Source organism: Triticum urartu, chromosome 3A (assembly GCF_056163025.1).
Source record: "Triticum urartu cultivar PI428250 chromosome 3A, HENAU_Tu73, whole genome shotgun sequence".
NCBI lineage: Eukaryota > Viridiplantae > Streptophyta > Magnoliopsida > Poales > Poaceae > Triticum > Triticum urartu.
In genome coordinates, this window is record NC_141875.1 from 606,367,497 (window position 1) to 606,387,347 (window position 19,851).

Here is a 19,851-nt window from a genome sequence, read left to right on the forward strand (position 1 = left end):
GTTTACCGGAGGAACACTTTGTGTGCCACCAAATGTCACAACGTAACTGGGTGATTATAAAGGTGCTCTACAGGTGTCTCCGAAGGTACTTGTTGGGTTGGCGTATTTCGAGATTAGGATTTGTCACTCCGATTGTCGGAGAGGTTTCTCTGGGCCCACTCGGTAATGCACATCACTATAAACCTTGCAAGCATTGCAAGTAATGAGTTAGTTGCGGGATGATGTATTACAGAACGAGTAAAGAGACTTGCTGGTAACGAGATTGAACTACGTATTGAGATACCGACGATCGAATCTCAGGCAAGTAACATACCAATGACAAAAGGGACAACGTATGTTGTTATGCGGTTTGACCGATAAAGATCTTCGTAGAATATGTAGGAGCCATTATGAGCATCCAGGTTCCACTATTGGTTATTGACCGGAGACGTGTCTCGGTCATGTCTATATAGTTCTCGAACCCGTAGGGTCCGCACACTTAAAGTTTCGATGACGGTTATATTACGAGTTTATGAGTTTTGATGTACCGAAGGTTTTTCGGAGTCCTGGATGTGATCACAGACATGACGAGGAGTCTCGAAATGGTCGAGACATGAAGATTGATATATTGGAAGCCTATATTTGGATATCGGAAGTGTTCCGGGTGAAATCGGGATTTTACCGGAGTACCGAGGGGTTATCGGAACCCCCCGGGGGATTAATGGGCCATCGTGGGCCTTAGTGGAGAAGAGGAGAGGCGGCCAGAGTAGGGCCGCGCGCCCCTCCCCCTAGTCCGAATAGGATAAGGAGAGGGGGGTGGCGCCCGCCTTCCTTCCTCTCTCCCTCCTCCCCCCACTCCTAATCCAACAAGGAAAAGGGAGGGAGTCCTACTCCCGGTGGGAGTAGGACTCCTCCTGGCGCGCCCTTCCTAGCCGGCCACACCTCCCCCCTTGCTCCTTTATATACGGGGGCAAGGGGGTACGTAAGATACAACAATTGATCGTTTGATCTTTTAGCCGTGTGCGGTGCCCCCCTCCACCATAATCCACCTCGGTCATATCGTAGCGGTGCTTAGGCGAAGCCCTGCGTCGGTAGAACATCATCATCGTCACCACGCCGTCGTGCTGACGGAACTCTCCCTCAAAGCTCGGCTGGATTGGAGTTCGAGGGTCGTCATCGAGTTGAACATGTGCAGAACTCGGAGGTGCCGTACGTTCGATACTTGATCGGTCGGATCGTGAAGACGTACGACTATATCAACCGCGTTGTGCTAACGCTTCCGCTTTCGGTCTACGAGGGTACGTGGACACACTCTCCCCTCTCGTTGCTATGCATCACCATGATCTTGCGTGTGCGTAGGAATTTTTTTGAAATTACTACGTTCCCCAACAGTGGCATCCGAGCCAGGCTTTATGCGTTGATGTTATACGCACGAGTAGAACACAAGTGAGTTGTGGGCGATACAAGTCATACTGCTTACCAGCATGTCATACTTTGGTTCGGCGGTATTGTTGGATGAAGCGGTCCGGACCGACATTATGCGTACGCTTACGCGAGACTGGTTCTACCGACGTGCTTTGCACACAGGTGGCTGGCGGGTGTCAGTTTCTCCAACTTTAGTTGAACCGAGTGTGGCTACTCACGGTCCTTGAGAAGGTTAAAACATCACTAACTTGACGAACTATCGTTGTGGTTTTGATGCGTAGGTAAGAACGGTTCTTGCTCAGCCCATAGCAGCCACGTAAAACTTGCAACAAGAAAGTAGAGGACGTCTAACTTGTTTTTGCAGGGCATGTTGTGATGTGATATGGTCAAGGCATGATGCTATATTTTATTGTATGAGATGATCATGTTTTTTAACCGAGTTATCGGCAACTGGCAGGAGCGATATGGTTGTCGCTTTATTGTATGCAATGCAATCACCCTGTAATGCTTTACTTTATCACTAATCGGTAGTGATAGTCGTAGAAGCAATAGTTGGCGAGACGTCAACGATGCTACGATGGAGATCAAGGTGTCGCGCCGGTGACGATGGTGATCATGACGGTGCTTCGGAGATGGAGATCACAAGCACAAGATGATGATGGCCATATCATATCACTTATATTGATTGCATGTGATGTTTATCTTTTATGCATCTTATTTTGCTTTGATTGACGGTAGCATTATAAGATGATCTCTCACTAAATTTCAAGATAAAAGTGTTCTCCCTGAGTATGCACCGTTGCCAAAGTTCGTCGTGCCCAGACACCACGTGATGATCGGGTGTGATAAGATCTACGTCCATCTACAACGGGTGCAAGCCAGTTTTGCACACGCAGAATACTCAGGTTAAACTTGACGAACCTAGCATATGCAGATATGGCCTCGGAACACTGAGACCGAAAATTCAAGCGTGAATCATATAGTAGATATGATCAACATAGTGATGTTCACCATTGAAACTACCCCATCTCACGTGATGAACGGACATGGTTTAGTTCATATGGATCACGTGATCACTTAGAGGATTAGAGGGATGTCTATCTAGGTGGGAGTTTTTAAGTAATATGATCAATTGAACTTAAATTTATCATGAACTTAGTCCTGGTAGTATTAGCATATCTATGTTGTAGATCAATAGCTCGCGTTTAGCTCCACTGTTTTATTTTTGATATGTTCCTAGAGAAAACTAAGTTGAAAGATGTTAGTAGCAATGATGCGGATTGGATCCGTGATCTGAGGTTTATCCTCATTGCTGCACAGAAGAATTATGTCCTTGATGCACCGCTAGGTGACAAACCTATTGCAGGAGCAGATGCAGATGTTATGAACGTTTGGCTAGCTCAATATGATGACTACTTGATAGATTAGTGCACGATGCTTAACAACATAGAATCAGGACTTCAAAGACGTTTTGAACGTCATGGATCATATGAGATCTTCCAAGAGTTGAAGTTAATATTTCAAGCAAATACCCGAGTTGAGAGATATGAAGTCTCCAACAAGTTCTATAGCTAAAAGATGGAGGAGAATAGCTCAAGTAGTGAGCATGTGCTCAGATTGTCTGGGTACTACAATCGCTTGAATCAAGTGGGAGTTAATCTTCCATATAAAATAGTGATTGACAGAATTCTCTAGTCACCATCACCAAGTTAGTAGAACTTCGTGATGAACTATAGTATGCAATGGATGACGAAAACGATTCCCGAGCTTTTCATGATGATGAAATCGATGAAGGTAGGAATCAAGAAAGAGCATCAAGTGTTGATGATTAACAAGACCACTAGTTTCAAGAAAAGGGCAAAGGGAAAGAAAGGGAACTTCAAGAAGAACGACAAGCAAGTTGCTGCTCAAGTGAAAAAAACCAAGTCTGGACCTAAGCCTGAAACTGAGTGCTTCTACTGCAAAATGACTGGTCACTGGAAGCGGAACCACCCCAAGTAATTGGCGGATAAGAAGGATGGCAAAGTGAACATAGGTATATTTGATATACATGTTATTGATGTGTACTTTACTAGTGTTTATAGCAACCCCTCGGTATTTGATACTGGTTCAACTGCTAAGAGTAGTAACTCGAAACGGGAGTTGCAGAATGAACAAAGACTAGTTAAGGGTGAAGTGACGACGTGTGTTGGAAGTGGTTCCAAGATTGATATGATCATCATCGCACACTCCCTATACATTCGGGATTAGTGTTAAGCCTAAATAAATGTTATTTGGTGTTTGCATTGAGCATGAATATGATTTGATCATGTTTATTGCAATACTGTTATTCATTTAAGTTAGATAATAATTGTTGTTCTGTTTACATGAATAAAACCTTCTATGGCCATACACCCAATGAAAATGGTTCGTTGGATCTCGATCGTAGTGATACACATATTCATAATATTGAAGCCAAAAGATGCTAAGTTAATAATGATAGTGCAACTTATTTGTGGCAGTGCCGTTTAGGTCATATTGGTGTAAAGCACATGAAGAAAATCCATGCTGATGGGCTTTTGGAATCACTTGATTATGAATCAGTTGATGCTTGCGAACCATGCCTCATGGGCAAGATGCCTAAGACTCCGTTCTCCGGAACAGTGGAGCGAGCAACAGACTTATTGGAAATAATACATACTGATGTATGCAGTCCGATGAGTATTGAGGCTCGCGGCAGGTATCATTATTTTCTGATCTTCACAGATGATTTGAGAAGATATGAGTATATCTATGTTGGAAATATGCCCTAGAGGCAATAATAAAATGGTTATTATTATATTTCTTTGTTCATGATAATTGTCTATTGTTCATGCTATAATTGTGTTATCCGGAAATCGTAATACATGTGTGAATACATAGACCACAACACGTCCCTAGTGAGACTCTAGTTGACTAGCTCGTTGATCAAAAGATAGTCATGGTTTCCTGACTATGGACATTGGATGTCATTGATAACGGGATCACATCATTAGGAGAATGATGTGATGGAAAAGAGTAGTATCTGTGGCTTCATCGAAAACTATCAGCCAAAATCCACAATCCTAAGCATAGCTCTAAGATCATGTAGTTCGTTTGCTATAGCTTTTCCGAATGTCAAGTATCATTTCCTTAGACCATGAGATTGTGCAACTCCCGGATACCGTAGGAGTGCTTTGGGTGTGCCAAACGTCACAACGTAACTGGGTGACTATAAAGGTACACTACAGGTATCTCCGAAAGTGTCTGTTGGGTTGGCACGAATCGAGACTGGGATTTGTCACTCCGTATGACGGAGAGGTATCTCTGGGCCCACTCGGTAATGCATCATCATAATGAGCTCAATGTGACCAAGTGGTTGATCACGGGATCATGCATTACGGTACGAGTAAAGGGACTTGCCGGTAACGAGATTGAACGAGGTATTGGGATACCAATGATCGAGTCTCGGGCAAGTAACGTACCGATTGACAAAGGGAATTGTATACGGGATTGATTGAATCCTCGACATCGTGGTTCATCCGATGAGATCATCGAGGAGCATGTGGGAGCCAACATGGGTATCCAGATCCCGCTGTTGGTTATTGACCGGAGAGTCGTCTCGGTCATGTCTGCGTGTCTCCCGAACCCGTAGGGTCTACACACTTAAGGTTTGGTGACGCTAGGGTTGTTGAGATATTAGCATACGGTAACCCGAAAGTTGTTCGGAGTCCCGGATGAGATCCCGGACGTCACGAGGAGTTTCGGAATGGTCCGGAGGTGAAGATTTATATATAGGAAGTCAAGTTTCAGCCATCGGGAAGGTTTCGGGGGTAATCGGTATTGTACCAGGACCACCGGAAGGGTCCCGGGGGTCCACCGGGTGGGGACACCTATCCCGGAGGGCCCCATGGGCTGAAGTGGGAGGGGAACCAGCCCCTAGTGGGCTGGTGCACCCCCCATGGGCCTCCCCTGCGCCTATGGTTGGAAACCCTAGGGGTGGGGGCGCCCCACTTGGCTTGGGGGGCACTCCACCCCCCTTGGCCGCCGCCCCCCTTGGAGATTCAATCTCCTAGGGCCGGCGCCCCCCTAGGGGTCCTATATATAGTGGGGGGGGGGGGGGGAGGGAGGGCAGCCGCACCCTAGCCCCTGGCCTCTCCCTCTCCCTCCCGTGACACTACTACCTCTCCCTGAGCTTGGCGAAGCCCTGCCGAGATCACCATTGCTTCCACCACCACGCCATCGTGCTGCTGGATCTTCATCAACCTCTCCTCCCCCCTTGCTGGATCAAGTAGGAGGAGACGTTTTCCCAATCGTACGTGTGTTGAACGCGGAGGTGTCGTCCGTTCGGCGCTAGGTCATCAGTGATTTGGATCACGATGAGTACGACTCCATCAACCCCGTTCTCTTGAACGCTTCCGCGCGAGATCTACAAGGGTATGTAGATGCACTCCTCTCTCCCTCATTGCTAGATGAATCCATATATTGATCTTGGTGATGCGTAGAAAATTTTAAAATTCCGCTACGTTCCCCAACAGTGGCATCAGAGCTAGGTCTATGCGTAGTTTCTATGCACGAGTAGAACAGAAAGCAGTTGTGGGCGTGGATATTGTCAATTTGCTTGCTGTTACTAGTCTTATCTTGATTCGGCAGCATCGTGGGATGAAGCGGCCTGGACCGACCTTACACGTACGCTTAGTGTGAGACTGGTTCCACGGATTGACATGCACTAGTTGCATAAGGTGGCTGGCGGGTGTCTGTCTCTCCCACTTTAGTCGGATCGGATTCGATGAAAAGGGTCCTTATGAAGGGTAAATAGAAATTGGCATATCACGTTGTGGTTTTGGCGTAGGTAAGAAACGTTCTTGCTAGAAACCTATAGCAGCCACATAAAAACTTGCAACAACAATTAGAGGACGTCTAACTTGTTTTTGCAGCATGTGCCGTGTGATGTGATATGGCCAAAAGTATGTGATGAATGATATATGTGATGTATGAGATTGATCATGTTCTTGTAATAGGAATCACGACTTGCATGTCGATGAGTATGACAACCGGCAGGAGCCATAGGAGTTGTCTTTATTTATTTATGACCTGCGTGTCAACATAAACGTCATGTAATTACTTTACCTTATTGCTAAAGCGTTAGCCATAGTAGTAGAAGTAATAGATGATGAGAAAACTTCAAGAAGACACGATGATGGAGATCATGATGATGGAGAGCATGGTGTCATGCCGGTGACAACGATGATCATGAAGCCCCGAAGATGGATCTCAAAAGGAGCAAATGATATTGGCCATATCATGTCACTATTTGATTGCATGTGATGTTTATCATGTTTTACATCTTATTTTCTTAGAACTACGGTAGCTTAAATAAGATGATCCCTCGAAATAATTTCAAGAAAGTGTTCCCCCTAACTGTGCATCGTTGCGAAGGTTCGTTGTTTCGAAGCACCACGTGATGATCGGGTGTGATAGATTCTAACGTTCGAATACAACGGGTGTAAGCCAGATTTACACACGCAATACACTTAGGTTGACTTGACGAGCCTAGCATGTATAGACATGGCCTCGGAACACGGAAGACCGAAAGGTCGAGCATGAGTCGTATAGAAGATACGATCAACATGAACATGTTCACCGATGTTGACTAGTCCGTCTCACGTGATGATCGGACACGACCTAGTTAACTCGGATCATGTTTCACTTAGATGACTAGAGGGATGTCTATCTGAGTGGGAGTTCATTGAATTATTTGATTAGATGAACTTAGTTATCATGAACTTAGTCTAAAATCTTTACACTATGTCTTGTAGATCAAATGGCCCACGCTAATGTTGCCCTCAACTTCAACGCGTTGCTAGAGAAAACCAAGCTGAAAGATGATGGCAACAACTATACGGACTGGGTCCAGAACCTGAGGATCATCCTCATAGCTGCCTAGAAAGATTATGTCCTAGAAGCACCGCTAGGTGACGCACCCATCCCAAAGAACCAAGACGTTATGAACGCTTGGAAGTCACGTGGTGATGATTACTCCCTTGTTCAGTGCGGCATGCTTTACAGCTTAGAACCAGGGCTGCAAAAGCGTTTTGAGCGACACGGAGCATATGAGATGTTCGAAGAGCTGAAAATGGTTTTCCAAGCTCATGCCCGGGTCGAGAGATATGAAGTCTTCGACAAGTTCTTCAGTTGTAAGATGGAGGAAAATAGTTCTGTTAGTGAGCACATAGTCAAAATGTCTGGGTTGCATAACCGCTTGACTCAGCTGGGAGTTAATCTCCCGGATGACGCGGTCATTGACAGAATCCTTCAGTCGCTTCCACCGAGCTACAAGAGCTTTGTGATGAACTTCAATATGCAGGGGATGGAAAAGACCATTCCTGAGGTATATTCAATGCTGAAATCAGCGGAGGTGGAAATCAAAAAGGAACATCAAGTGTTGATGGTGAATAAAACCACTAAGTTCAAGAAAGGCAAGGGTAAAAAGAACTTCAAGAAGGACGGCAAGGGAGTTGCCGCGCCCGGTAAGCAAGCTGCCGGGAAGAAGTCAAAGAATGGACCCAAGCCTGAGACTGAGTGTTTTTATTGCAAGGGAAGTGGTCACTGGAAGCGGAACTGCCCCGAATACTTAGCAGACAAGAAGGCCGGCAACACTAAAGGTATATGTGATATACATGTAATTGATGTGTACCTTACCAGTACTCGTAGTAGCTCATGGGTATTTGATACCGGTGCGGTTGCTCACATTTGTAACTCAAAGCAGGAGCTGCGGAATAAGCGGAGACTGGCGAAGGACGAGGTGACGATGCGCGTCGAGAATGGTTCCAAGGTCGATGTGATCGTCGTCGGCATGCTGCCTCAACATTTACCTACGGGATTAGTTTTAAACCTCCATAATTGTTATTTAGTGCCAGCTTTGAGAATCAACATCGTATCTGGATCTCGTTTAATTCGAGATGGCTACTCATTTAAATCCAAGAATAATGGTTGTTCTATTTATATGAGAGATATGTTTTATGGTCATGCTCCGCTAGTCAATGGTTTATTCTTAATGAATCTCGAGCGTAATATTACACATATTCATAGTGTGAATACCAAAAGATGTAAGGTTGATAATGAAAGTCCCACATACTTGTGGCACTGCCGCCTTGGTCACATAGGTGTCAAACGCATGAAGAAGCTCCATGCAGATGGACTTTTGGAGTCTCTTGATTACGAATCATTTGACACGTGCGAACCATGCCTCATGGGTAAAATGACCAAGACTCCGTTCTCAGGAACAATGGAGCGAGCAACCAACTTATTGGAAATCATACATACTGATGTATGCGGTCCAATGAGTGTTGAGGCTCGCGGTGGCTATCGTTACGTTCTCACCCTCACTGATGACTTGAGTAGATATGGGTATGTCTACTTAATGAAACACAAGTCTGAGAGCTTTGAAAAGTTCAAGGAATTTTAGAGTGAGGTTGAGAATCAACGTGACAAGAAAATCAAGTTCTTGCGATCAGATCGTGGGGGAGAATACTTGAGTCAGGAATTTGGCACACACTTAAGGAAATGTGGAATAGTTTCACAACTCACGCCGCCTGGAACACCTCAGTGTAATGGTGTGTCCGAACATCGTAATCGCACTCTATTGGATATGGTGCGATCTATGATGTCTCTTACTGATTTACCGCTGTCATTTTGGGGCTATGCTTTAGAGACTGCCGCATTCACTTTAAATAGGGCTCCGTCGAAATTTGTTGAGACGACACCGTATGAATTATGGTTTGGGAAGAAACCTAAGCTGTCGTTTCTAAAAGTTTGGGGATGCGATGCTTATGTCAAGAAACTTCAACCTGAAAAGCTCGAACCCAAGTCGGAAAAATGTGTCTTCATAGGATACCCTAAAGAAACTATTGGGTATACCTTCTACCTCAGATCCGAAGGCAAGATCTTTGTTGCCAAGAATGGATCCTTTCTAGAGAAAGAGTTTCTCTCGAAAGAAATAAGTGGGAGGAAAGTAGAACTCGATGAAGTATTACCTCTTGAACCGGTAAGTGGCGCAGCTCAAGAAAATGTTCCTGAGGTGCCTGCACCGACTAGAGAGGAAGTTAATGATGATGATCATGAAACTTCAGATCAAGTTGCTACTGAACTTCGTAGGTCCACAAGGACACGTTCCGCACCAGAGTGGTACGGCAACCCTGTCTTGGAAGTCATGACAACGGTGAACCTTCGAACTATGAAGAAGCGATGGCGGGCCCAGATTCCGACAAATGGCTGGAAGCCATGAAATCCGAGATAGGATCCATGTATGAAAACGAAGTACGGACTTTGACTGACTTGCCCGATGATCGGCGAGCCATAGAAAATAAATGGATCTTTAAGAAGAAGACAGACGCGGATGGTAATGTAACCATCTATAAAGCTTGGCTTGTCGCTAAGGGTTATCGACAAGTTCAAGGGGTTGACTACGATGAGACTTTCTCACCCGTAGCGAAGCTGAAGTCCGTCCGAATCATGTTAGCAATTGCCGCATTCTATGATTATGAGATATGGCAAATGGACGTCAAAACGGCATTCCTTAATGGTTTCCTTAAGGAAGAATTGTATATGATGCAGCCGGAAGGTTTTGTCGATCCTAAGAATGCTGACAAGGTGTGCAAGCTCCAACGCTCGATTTATGAGCTGGTGCAAGCATCTCGGAGTTGGAACATTCGTTTTGATGAGATGATCAAAGCGTTTGGGTTTACACAGACTTATGGAGAAGCCTGCATTTACAAGAAAGTGAGTGGGAGCTCTGTAGCATTTATCATATTGTATGTGGATGACATACTGTTGGTGGGAAATGATATAGAATTCTCGGAAAGCATAAAGGCCTACTTGAACAAGTGTTTTTCAATGAACGATCTTGGAGAAGCTGCTTATATATTAGGCATCAAGATCTGTAGAGGTAGATCGAGACGCCTCATTGGTCTTTCACAGAGTACGTACCTTGACAAGATATTGAAGAAGTTCAAAATGGATCAGTCAAAGAAGGGGTTCTTGCCTGTATTGCAAGGTACGAGATTGAGCATGGCTCAATGCCAGACCACGGCAGAAGATAGAGAAAAGATGAGTGTCGTCCCCTATGCCTCGGCCATAGGGTCTATCATGTATGCTATGCTGTGTACCAGACCTGATGTAAACCTTGCCGTAAGTTTGGTAGGAAGGTAACAAAGTAATCCCGGCATGGAACACTGGACAACGGTCAAGAATATCCTGAAGTACCTGAAGAGGACTAAGGATATGTTTCTCGTTTATGGAGGTGACGAAGAGCTCGTCGTAAAGGGTTACGTCGATGCTAGCTTCGACACAGATCTGGATGACTCTAAGTCACAAACCGGATACGTGTATATTTTGAATGGTGGGGCAGTAAGCTGGTGCAGTTGCAAGCAAAGCGTTGTGGCGGGATCTACATGTGAAGAGGAGTACATGGCAGCCTCGGAGGCAGCACAAGAGGCAATCTGGGTGAAGGAGTTCATTACCGACCTAGGAGTCATACCCAATGCGTCGGGCCCGATGACTCTCTTATGTGACAACACTGGAGCTATTGCCCTTGCCAAGGAGCCCAGGTTTCAGAGGAAGACCAGGCATATCAAGCGTCGCTTCAACTCCATTCGTGAAAGTGTTCAAAATGGAGACATAGATATTTGTAAAGTACATACGAACCTGAATGTGGCAGATCCATTGACTAAACCTCTCCCTAGAGCAAAACATGATCAACACCAGAACTGCATGGGTGTTCGATTCATCACAATGTAACTAGACTATTGACTCTAGTGCAAGTGGGAGACTGTTGGAAATATGCCCTAGAGGAAATAATAAAATGGTTATTATTATATTTCTTTGTTCATGATAATTGTCTATTGTTCATGCTATAATTGTGTTATCCGGAAATCGTAATACATGTGTGAATACATAGACCACAACACGTCCCTAGTGAGCCTCTAGTTGACTAGCTCGTTGATCAAAAGATAGTCATGGTTTCCTGACTATGGACATTGGATGTCATTGATAACGGGATCACATCATTAGGAGAATGATGTGATGGACAAGACCCAATCCTAAGCATAGCTCTAAGATCATGTAGTTCGTTTGCTATAGCTTTTCCGAATGTCAAGTATAATTTTGTTAGACCATGAGATTGTGCAACTCCCGGATACCGTAGGAGTGCTTTGGGTGTGCCAAATGTCACAACGTAACTGGGTGACTATAAAGGTACACTACAGGTATCTCCGAAAGTGTCTGTTGGGTTGGCACTCCGTATGACGGAGAGGTATCTCTGGGCCCACTCAATAATGCATCATCATAATGAGCTCAATGTGACCAAGTGGTTGATCATGGGATCATGCATTACGGTACGAGTAAACTGACTTGCCGGTAACGAGATTGAACGAGGTATTGGGATATCGACGATCGAGTCTCGGGCAAGTAACGTACCGATTGACAAAGGGAATTGTATACGGAATTGATTGAATCCTCGACATCGTGGTTCATTCGATGAGATCATCGAGGAGCATGTGGGAGCCAACATGGGTATCCAGATCCCGCTGTTGGTTATTGACCGGAGAGTCGTCTCGGTCATGTCTGCGTGTCTCCCGAACCCGTAGGGTCTACACACTTAAGGTTTGGTGACGCTAGGGTTGTTGAGATATTAGCATACGGTAACCCGAAAGTTGTTCGGAGTCCCGGATGAGATCCCGGACGTCACGAGGAGTTTCAGAATGGTCTGGAGGTGAAGATTTATATATAGGAAGTCAAGTTTCGGCCATCGGGAAGGTTTCGGGGGTAATCGGTATTGTACCGGGACCACCGGAAGGGTCCGGGGGGTCCACCGGGTGGGGGCACCTATCCCGGAGGGCCCCATGGGCTGAAGTGGGAGGGGAACCAGCCCCTAGTGGGCTGGTGCACCCCCCCCATGGGCCTCCCCTGCGCCTAGGGTTGGAAACCCTAGGGGTGGGGGCGCCCCACTTGGCTTGGGGGGCACTCCACCCCCCTTGGCCGCCCCCCTTGGAGATTCAATCTCCTAGGGCCGGCGCCCCCTAGGGGTCCTATATATAGTGGGGGGGGAGGGAGGGCAGACGCACCCTAGCCCCTGGCCTCTCGCTCTCCCTCCTGTGACACTCCTGCCTCTCCCTGAGCTTGGCGAAGCCCTGCAGAGATCACCGTTGCTTCCACCACCACGCCGTCGTGCTGCTGGATCTTCATCAACATCTCGTTCCCCCTTGCTGGATCAAGTAGGAGGAGACATCTTCCCAACCGTACGTGTGTTGAACGCGGAGGTGCCGTCCGTTCGGCGCTAGGTCATTAGTGATTTGGATCACGACGAGTACGACTCCATCAACCCCGTTCTTTTGAACGCTTCCGCGCGAGATCTACAAGGGTATGTAGATGCACTCCTCTCTCCCTCGTTGCTAGATGACTCCATAGATTGATCTTGGTGATGCGTAGAAAATTTTAAAATTCTGCTACGTTCCCCAACAATCTACTTGATGAAACACAAGTCTGAAACATTTGAAAAGTTCAAAGAATTTCAGAGTGAAGTGGAGAATCATCGTAACAAGAAAATAAAGTTTCTACGATCTGATCGCAGAAGCGAATATTTGAGTTACGAGTTTGGTCTTCAATTAAAACAATGTGGAATAGTTTCACAAACTCATGCCACCTGGAACACCATAGTGTAATGGTGTGTCCGAACGTCGTAACCGTACTTTATTAGATATGGTGTGATCTATGATGTTTCTTACCAATTTACCACTATTGTTTAGGGGTTATGCATTAGAGACAGCTGCATTCACATTAAAAAGGGCACCATCTAAATCCATTGAGAAGACACCGTATGAACAGTGGTTTAGTAAGAAACCTAAGTTGTCGTTTCTTAAAGTTTGGGGTTGCAATGCTTATGTGAAAAAGTTTCATCTTGATAAGCTCAAACCCAAGTCAGAGAAGTGCATCTTCATAGGATACCCAAAAGTAACTATTGGGTCCACCTTCTATCACAGATCCGAAGGCAAGATATTTGTTGCTGAGAATGGATCCTTTCTAGAGAAGGAGTTTCTCTCGAAAGAAGTGAGTGGGAGGAAAGTAGAACTTGATGAGGTAACTGTACCTGCTCCCTTATTGGAAAGTAGGTCATCACAGAAATCTGTTTCTGTGACTCCTACACAAATTAGTGAGGAAGCCAATGATGATGATCATGTAACTTCAGATCAAGTTACTACCGAACCTCGTAGGTCAACCAGAGTGAGATCCGCACCAGAGTGGCACGGTAATCCTGTTTTGGAGGTCATGTTAATTAACCATGACGAACCTACGAACTATGAGGAAGCGATGATGAGCCCAGATTCCGTGAAATGGCTTGAGGCCATGAAATCCGAGATGGGATCCATGTATGAGAACAAAGTGTGGACTTTGGTTGACTTGCCCGATGATCAGCAAGCCATAGAAAATAAATGGATCTTCAAGAGGAAGACGGACGCTGATAGTAGTGTTACTATCTACAAAGCTAGACTTGTCGAAAACGGTTTTTGACAAAGTTCAAGGTGTTGGCTATGATGAGATTTTCTCACTCGTAGCGATGCTTAAGTCTGTCCGAATCATGTTAGCAAATTGCCGCATTTTATGGATTCTGGCAAATGGATAAACAAAACTGCATTCCTTCAAGGATTTATTAAAGAAAGAGTTGTGTATGATGCAACTAGAAGGTTTTGTCAATCCTAAAGGTGCTAACAAAATATGCAGGCTCCAGCGATCCATCTATGGACTGGTGCAAGCATCTCGGAGTTGGAATATACGCTTTGATAAGTTGATCAAAGCATATAGTTTTATACAGACTTGTGGTGCAGCCTATATTTACAAGAAAGTGAGTGGGAGCACTACAGCATTTCTGATAAGTATATCTAAATGACATAGGGACAATTGCATTTTTACCCCTAGTTGGTTCCTACCCACGGGTTTTGCCCTTACTTTTCGAGCTTGCTCAGTTTTGCCCTTACTTTTTCCGTCGAGGTCCCTCGAATGCCCTTTGACCGTTTGACCAAAACTTTGAAAATTCATAACTAATTCATATGAACTCAGAAAAATGCAAATAAGATATCAAAATGTTCAGATAAACATTACCTGTGTGTGCATATCATTTGCATTCAGGACAAAAGCACCCTTTAAACTACCTGAGGTAATTAATGTTATTAACATTATTAAAAATAAAAAGGTATAAACAATATTTTTTTCATGAATAAAAATTACATGCAAATGTAGGTGATGTTTTCTAAACAGCTAGATATCTTATTTGCATTTTTATGAGTTGGTATCATCTTGTTAAGAATGTTCTAACGACTTTGAACATTATTTGGAAACTTCATAACAAGTTGATACGAACTCAGAAAAATGCAAATAAGATATCGGGATGTTCAGAAAATATCACCTACATTTGCATGTAATTTTTATTCATGAAAAAATATTGTTTATACCTTTTATTTTTAATAATGTTAATAACATTAATTACCTCAGGTAGTTTAAAGGGTGCGTTTGTCCCGAATGCAAATGATATGCACATAAAGGTAATGTTTATCTGAACATTTTGATATCTTATTTGCATTTTTCTGAGTTCATATGAATTAGTTATGAATTTTCAAAGTTTTGGTCAAACGGTCAAAGGGCATTCGAGAGACCTCGACGGAAAAAGTAAGGGCAAAACTGAGCAAGCTCGAAAAGTAAGGGCAAAACCCTTGGGTAGGAACCGACTAGGGGTAAAAATGCAATTATCCCAATGACATATTGTTGATTGGAAATAGTGTAGAATTATTCTGCAAAGCATAAAGGAGTGTTGGAAAGGAGTTTTTTCAAAGAAAGACCTCGGTGAAGCTGCTTACATATTGAGCATCAAGATCTATAGAGATAGATCAAGACGCTTGATAAGTTTTTTCAATGAGTACATACCTTGACAAGATTTTGAAGTAGTTCAAAATGGAACAGTCAAAGAAAGAGTTCTTGCCTGTGTTACAAGGTGTGAAATTGAGTAAGACTCAAAGCCCGACCACGGTAGAAGATAGAAAGAGAATGAAAGTCATTCCCTATGCCTCAGCCATAGGTTCTATAAAGTATGCCATGCTATGTACCAGATCTATTGTATACCCTACACTATTTTTTTGGCAAGGGAGTACAATAGTGATCTAGGCGTAGATCACTGGACAACGGTCAAAATTATCCTTAGTGGAATAAGGATATGTTTCTCGATTATGGAGGTGACAAAAGGTTCGTCGTAAAGGGTTACGTCGATGCAAATTTTGACACTGATCCAGATGACTCTAAGTCTCAATCTGGATCCATTTTGAAAGTGGGAGCAATTAGCTAGTGTAGCTCCGTGCAGAGCATTGTTGACATAGAAATTTGCAAAATACATGCGGATCTGAATGTGGCAGACCCGTAGACTAAACTTCTCTCACAAGCAAAACATGATCACACCTTAGTACTCTTTGAGTGTTAATCACATAGCGATGTGAACTAGATTGTTGACTCTAGTAAACACTTTGGGTGTTGGTCACATGACGATGTGAACTATGGGTGTTAATCACAAGGTGATGTGAACTATTGGTGTTAAATCACATGGAGATGCGAACTAGATTATTGACTCCAGGGCAAGTGGGAGGCTGAAGGAAATATGCCCTAGAGGCAATAATAAAGTTATTATTTATTTCCTTATATCATGATAAATGTTTATTATTCATGCTAGAATTGTATTAACCAGAAACATAATACATGTGTGAATACATAGACAAACAGAGTGTCACTAGTATGCCTCTACTTGACTAGCTCGTTGATCAAAGATGGTTATGTTTCCTAACCATAGACATGAGTTGTCATTTGATTAATGGGATCACATCATTAGGAGAATGATGTGATTGACTTGACCCATTCCGTTAGCTTAGCACTTGATCATTTAGTTTGATGCTATTGCTTTCTTCGTGACTTATACATGTTCCTATGACTATGAGATTATGCAACTCCCGTTTACCGGAGGAACACTTTGTGTGCCACCAAATGTCACAACGTAATTGGGTGATTATAAAGGTGCTCTACAGGTGTCTCCGAAGGTACTTGTTGGGTTGGCATAGATCAAGATTAGGATTTGTTACTCCGATTGTCGAAGAGGTATCTCTGGGCCCACTCGGTAATGAACATCACTATAAGCCTTGCAAGCATTGCAACTAATGAGTTAGTTGCGGGATAATGTATTACGAAACGAGTAAAGAGACTTGCCGGTAATGAGATTGAACTAGATATTGAGATACCGACGATCGAATCTCGGGCAAGTAACATACCGATGACAAAAGGAACAACGTATGTTGTTATGTGGTTTGACCGATAAAGATCTTCGTAGAATATGTAGTAGCCAATATGAGCATCCAGGTTCCGCTATTGGTTATTGACCGGAGACGTGTCTCGGTCATGTCTACATAGTTCTCGAACCCGGAGGGTCCGCACGCTTAAAGTTTTGATGACGGTTATATTATGAGTTTATGAGTTTTGATGTACCGAAGGTTGTTCGGAGTCCCCGATGTGAACACGGACATGACGAGGAGTCTCGAAATGGTCGAGACATGAAGATTGATATATTGGAAGCCTATATTGGGATATCGGAAGTGTTCCGGATGAAATCGGGATTTTACCGGAGTACCGAGGGGTCACCGGAACCCCTCGGGGGATTAATGGGCCATAGTGGGCCTTAGTGGAGAAGAGGAGAGGCGGCCAGAGCAGGGCCGCGCGCCCCTCCCCCCTAGTTCGAATAGGACAAGGAGAGGGGGGCGGCGCCCCCCCTTCCTTCCTCTCTCCCTCCTCTTTCCCCCTCCACTCCTAATCCAACAAGGAAAAGGGAGGGAGTCCTACTCCCGGCGGGAGTAGAACTCCTCCTGGCGTGCCCCTCCTGGCCGGCCACACCTCCCCCCTTGCCCCGTATATAAAGGAGCAAGGGGGCACCCTAGAGACAACAATTGATCGTTTGATCTTTTAGCCGTGTGCGGTGCCCCCCTCCACCATAATCCACCTCGGTCATATCGTAGCGGTGCTTAGGCGAAGCCCTGCGTCGGTAGGACATCATCATTGTCACCACGCTGTCGTGCTGACGGAACTCTCCCTCAAAGCTTAGCTGGATCTGAGTTCGGGGGATGTCATCGATTTGAACGTGTGCACAACTCGGAGGTGCCGTACGTTCGGTACTTGATCGGTCGGATCATGAAGACGTACGACTACATCAACCACGTTGTGCTAATGCTTCCGCTTTCGGTCTACGAGGGTACGTGGACACACTCTCCCCTCTCGTTGCTATGCATCACCATGATCTTGCGTGTGCGTAGGATTTTTTTAAATTACTACGTTCCCCAACAGACATCAGCTATGGGAACGCTCTTTTTTGGATTACTATTAGTAATATGTGTTAGTGTGTTTACTTGATAGTCAACACCTTAAAGAACTAGGAGTCACGCGCATTGTAGTGATGTCTTCTCCCGATTCTCTTTTTATACCATGGGCTTTGTATGTTCTGCTAAATAAATATATCACACATATGCTTCTTGACCAAACAAAGCTCAATGCATAAACATTGACACTTTTAAATGTTTGAACCAATATTTTGACAATTTAAACATTTTGAAAATTGTATGATTGGAAGACCCAATAGTCTGGCCTACTCGTGTTATGCATGTTGAGGACCCCACGACACATGTTGAGTAGCATCCACACATATTCAACTCTGGCACTATGCTAAAAACAAAATGTATGCTAAAAATTATTCGTGATGCTAGCCAAAATAACATACCCAAGGAGCGAGTCTCAACCACAAGTATATTGCTTTTGCCTTCGTACCACAAGCAGGCTAGGAGATGGACCAAGACTGTCATGCAAGATCGTCAACAAGTTGGACCTAGGGCATTAATTTTAGTAGAGAAGGAAAAACACCCAACTCTAAAGGATGTGTAGCATAGTTAAACATGTGGAGACCAAAATTGCCGAAAGTGGTGCATTAAGTCCCTAACAGCCAAATGAAAGCTTTGGAGGGACCACAGTGTCCAAGGGTGTCTTCGTTTCTATTTGACATGTGGGGTGAACATCGTGATCTAAGCTCGAAGTATTCACATCGCTCTATTCATAGTGAGCTTTGTAAAGTACTCCCTCCGATCCCTTTTAGTCTGCGCATAAGTTTTTCTCATTTTTTTTGCAATGCTCTGCGCGATCCAGATTTGTAGCGATTTCTTCCAAATCTATCCCTACTCTTCGTCACTGCATGCAAGGCTGCCTCCTCTTGTGCATTAATTCCGGCCACGCATGCAGCGCATGCAAAGGAGGATGGGCCAACGACAACCACGCAGAGAAATGTGCAGGGGAAACAAGGCGGACGGGCTAATTAACTGCCTCGCGTGATTACCGCTTTGCAGCTTTTCAGGTCGTCGCAATTCATCCAGCGCGGGGGTAATTCCGTCCGAAATCAATTTCGAGCAGCACTCCTTGGTATGTGTGATGTGAGTTATACGCGGACTAAAGAGAATCGGAGGGAGTAGAAGCCAACCGGATTTTAGAAAGTGGTGCATCATCGAGTCCCTAGCATCCGCATAAAAGCATGGAGGGACCATAGGGGGTCCATTGTTGGTTCCTTTCCATCTGACCCATGGGGTCCACGGTGTGATCAAAGTTTGAAGCGCTCACAGTTCTCTATTCCCAGCGAACTTAATATAGAGATGTCTAGGAAATGTTAGGTTACAACATTGGAGCATATATTATTTTATCTTGTTGTTAGTTATGTTACCTTGCTATTTCCTTGTGTATCTGGACTGTTTCACAAAGATAAGCTCTTAACCATCCATGTACACTTACAAGGACGGCCGATTAATCACCCGTATCAATGAGCCATACCGAGCATGGTCCTTGTCACACTTGGAAGCGAATTTCTATACAAAGATCTTGTCTCCCGCTGAATTGAACTACATCCTATTAGGGCTTCCCATACCAGATGCGGAGGACACAATCTTCATGAAATCGAGACTGTTTTGCGCAAGGATTTTTTCCAAAGATGGTGTAGTTCAAATGAACTGCGGCTGTTGTCGCCTCCTTTGGTGTTAGGTGGAGGCACTGTCGTGGTTCTAAGTCTGACAGTAGAATGGGAGGTAGGAATGTAGAGGCAAGGTCCTAACTATGGAGGAATTGTACACGCGAGTTTTACGAGTTCAGGCCCTTCTCGGAGGAAGTAACAGCCCTACGTCTCGGAGCTCGGAGGAGGTCGACTAGATTATATGTGTGTGTGTTACAGAGGGTGCGAACCCCTGTCCCTGAGGAGGGGGGTGGCTTATATAGAGTTCGCCAGACCCCTCCCGCCCTCAGTTACAAAGGGTTTAAGGTACATAAAGCTGGGGACGTTACTGGTAA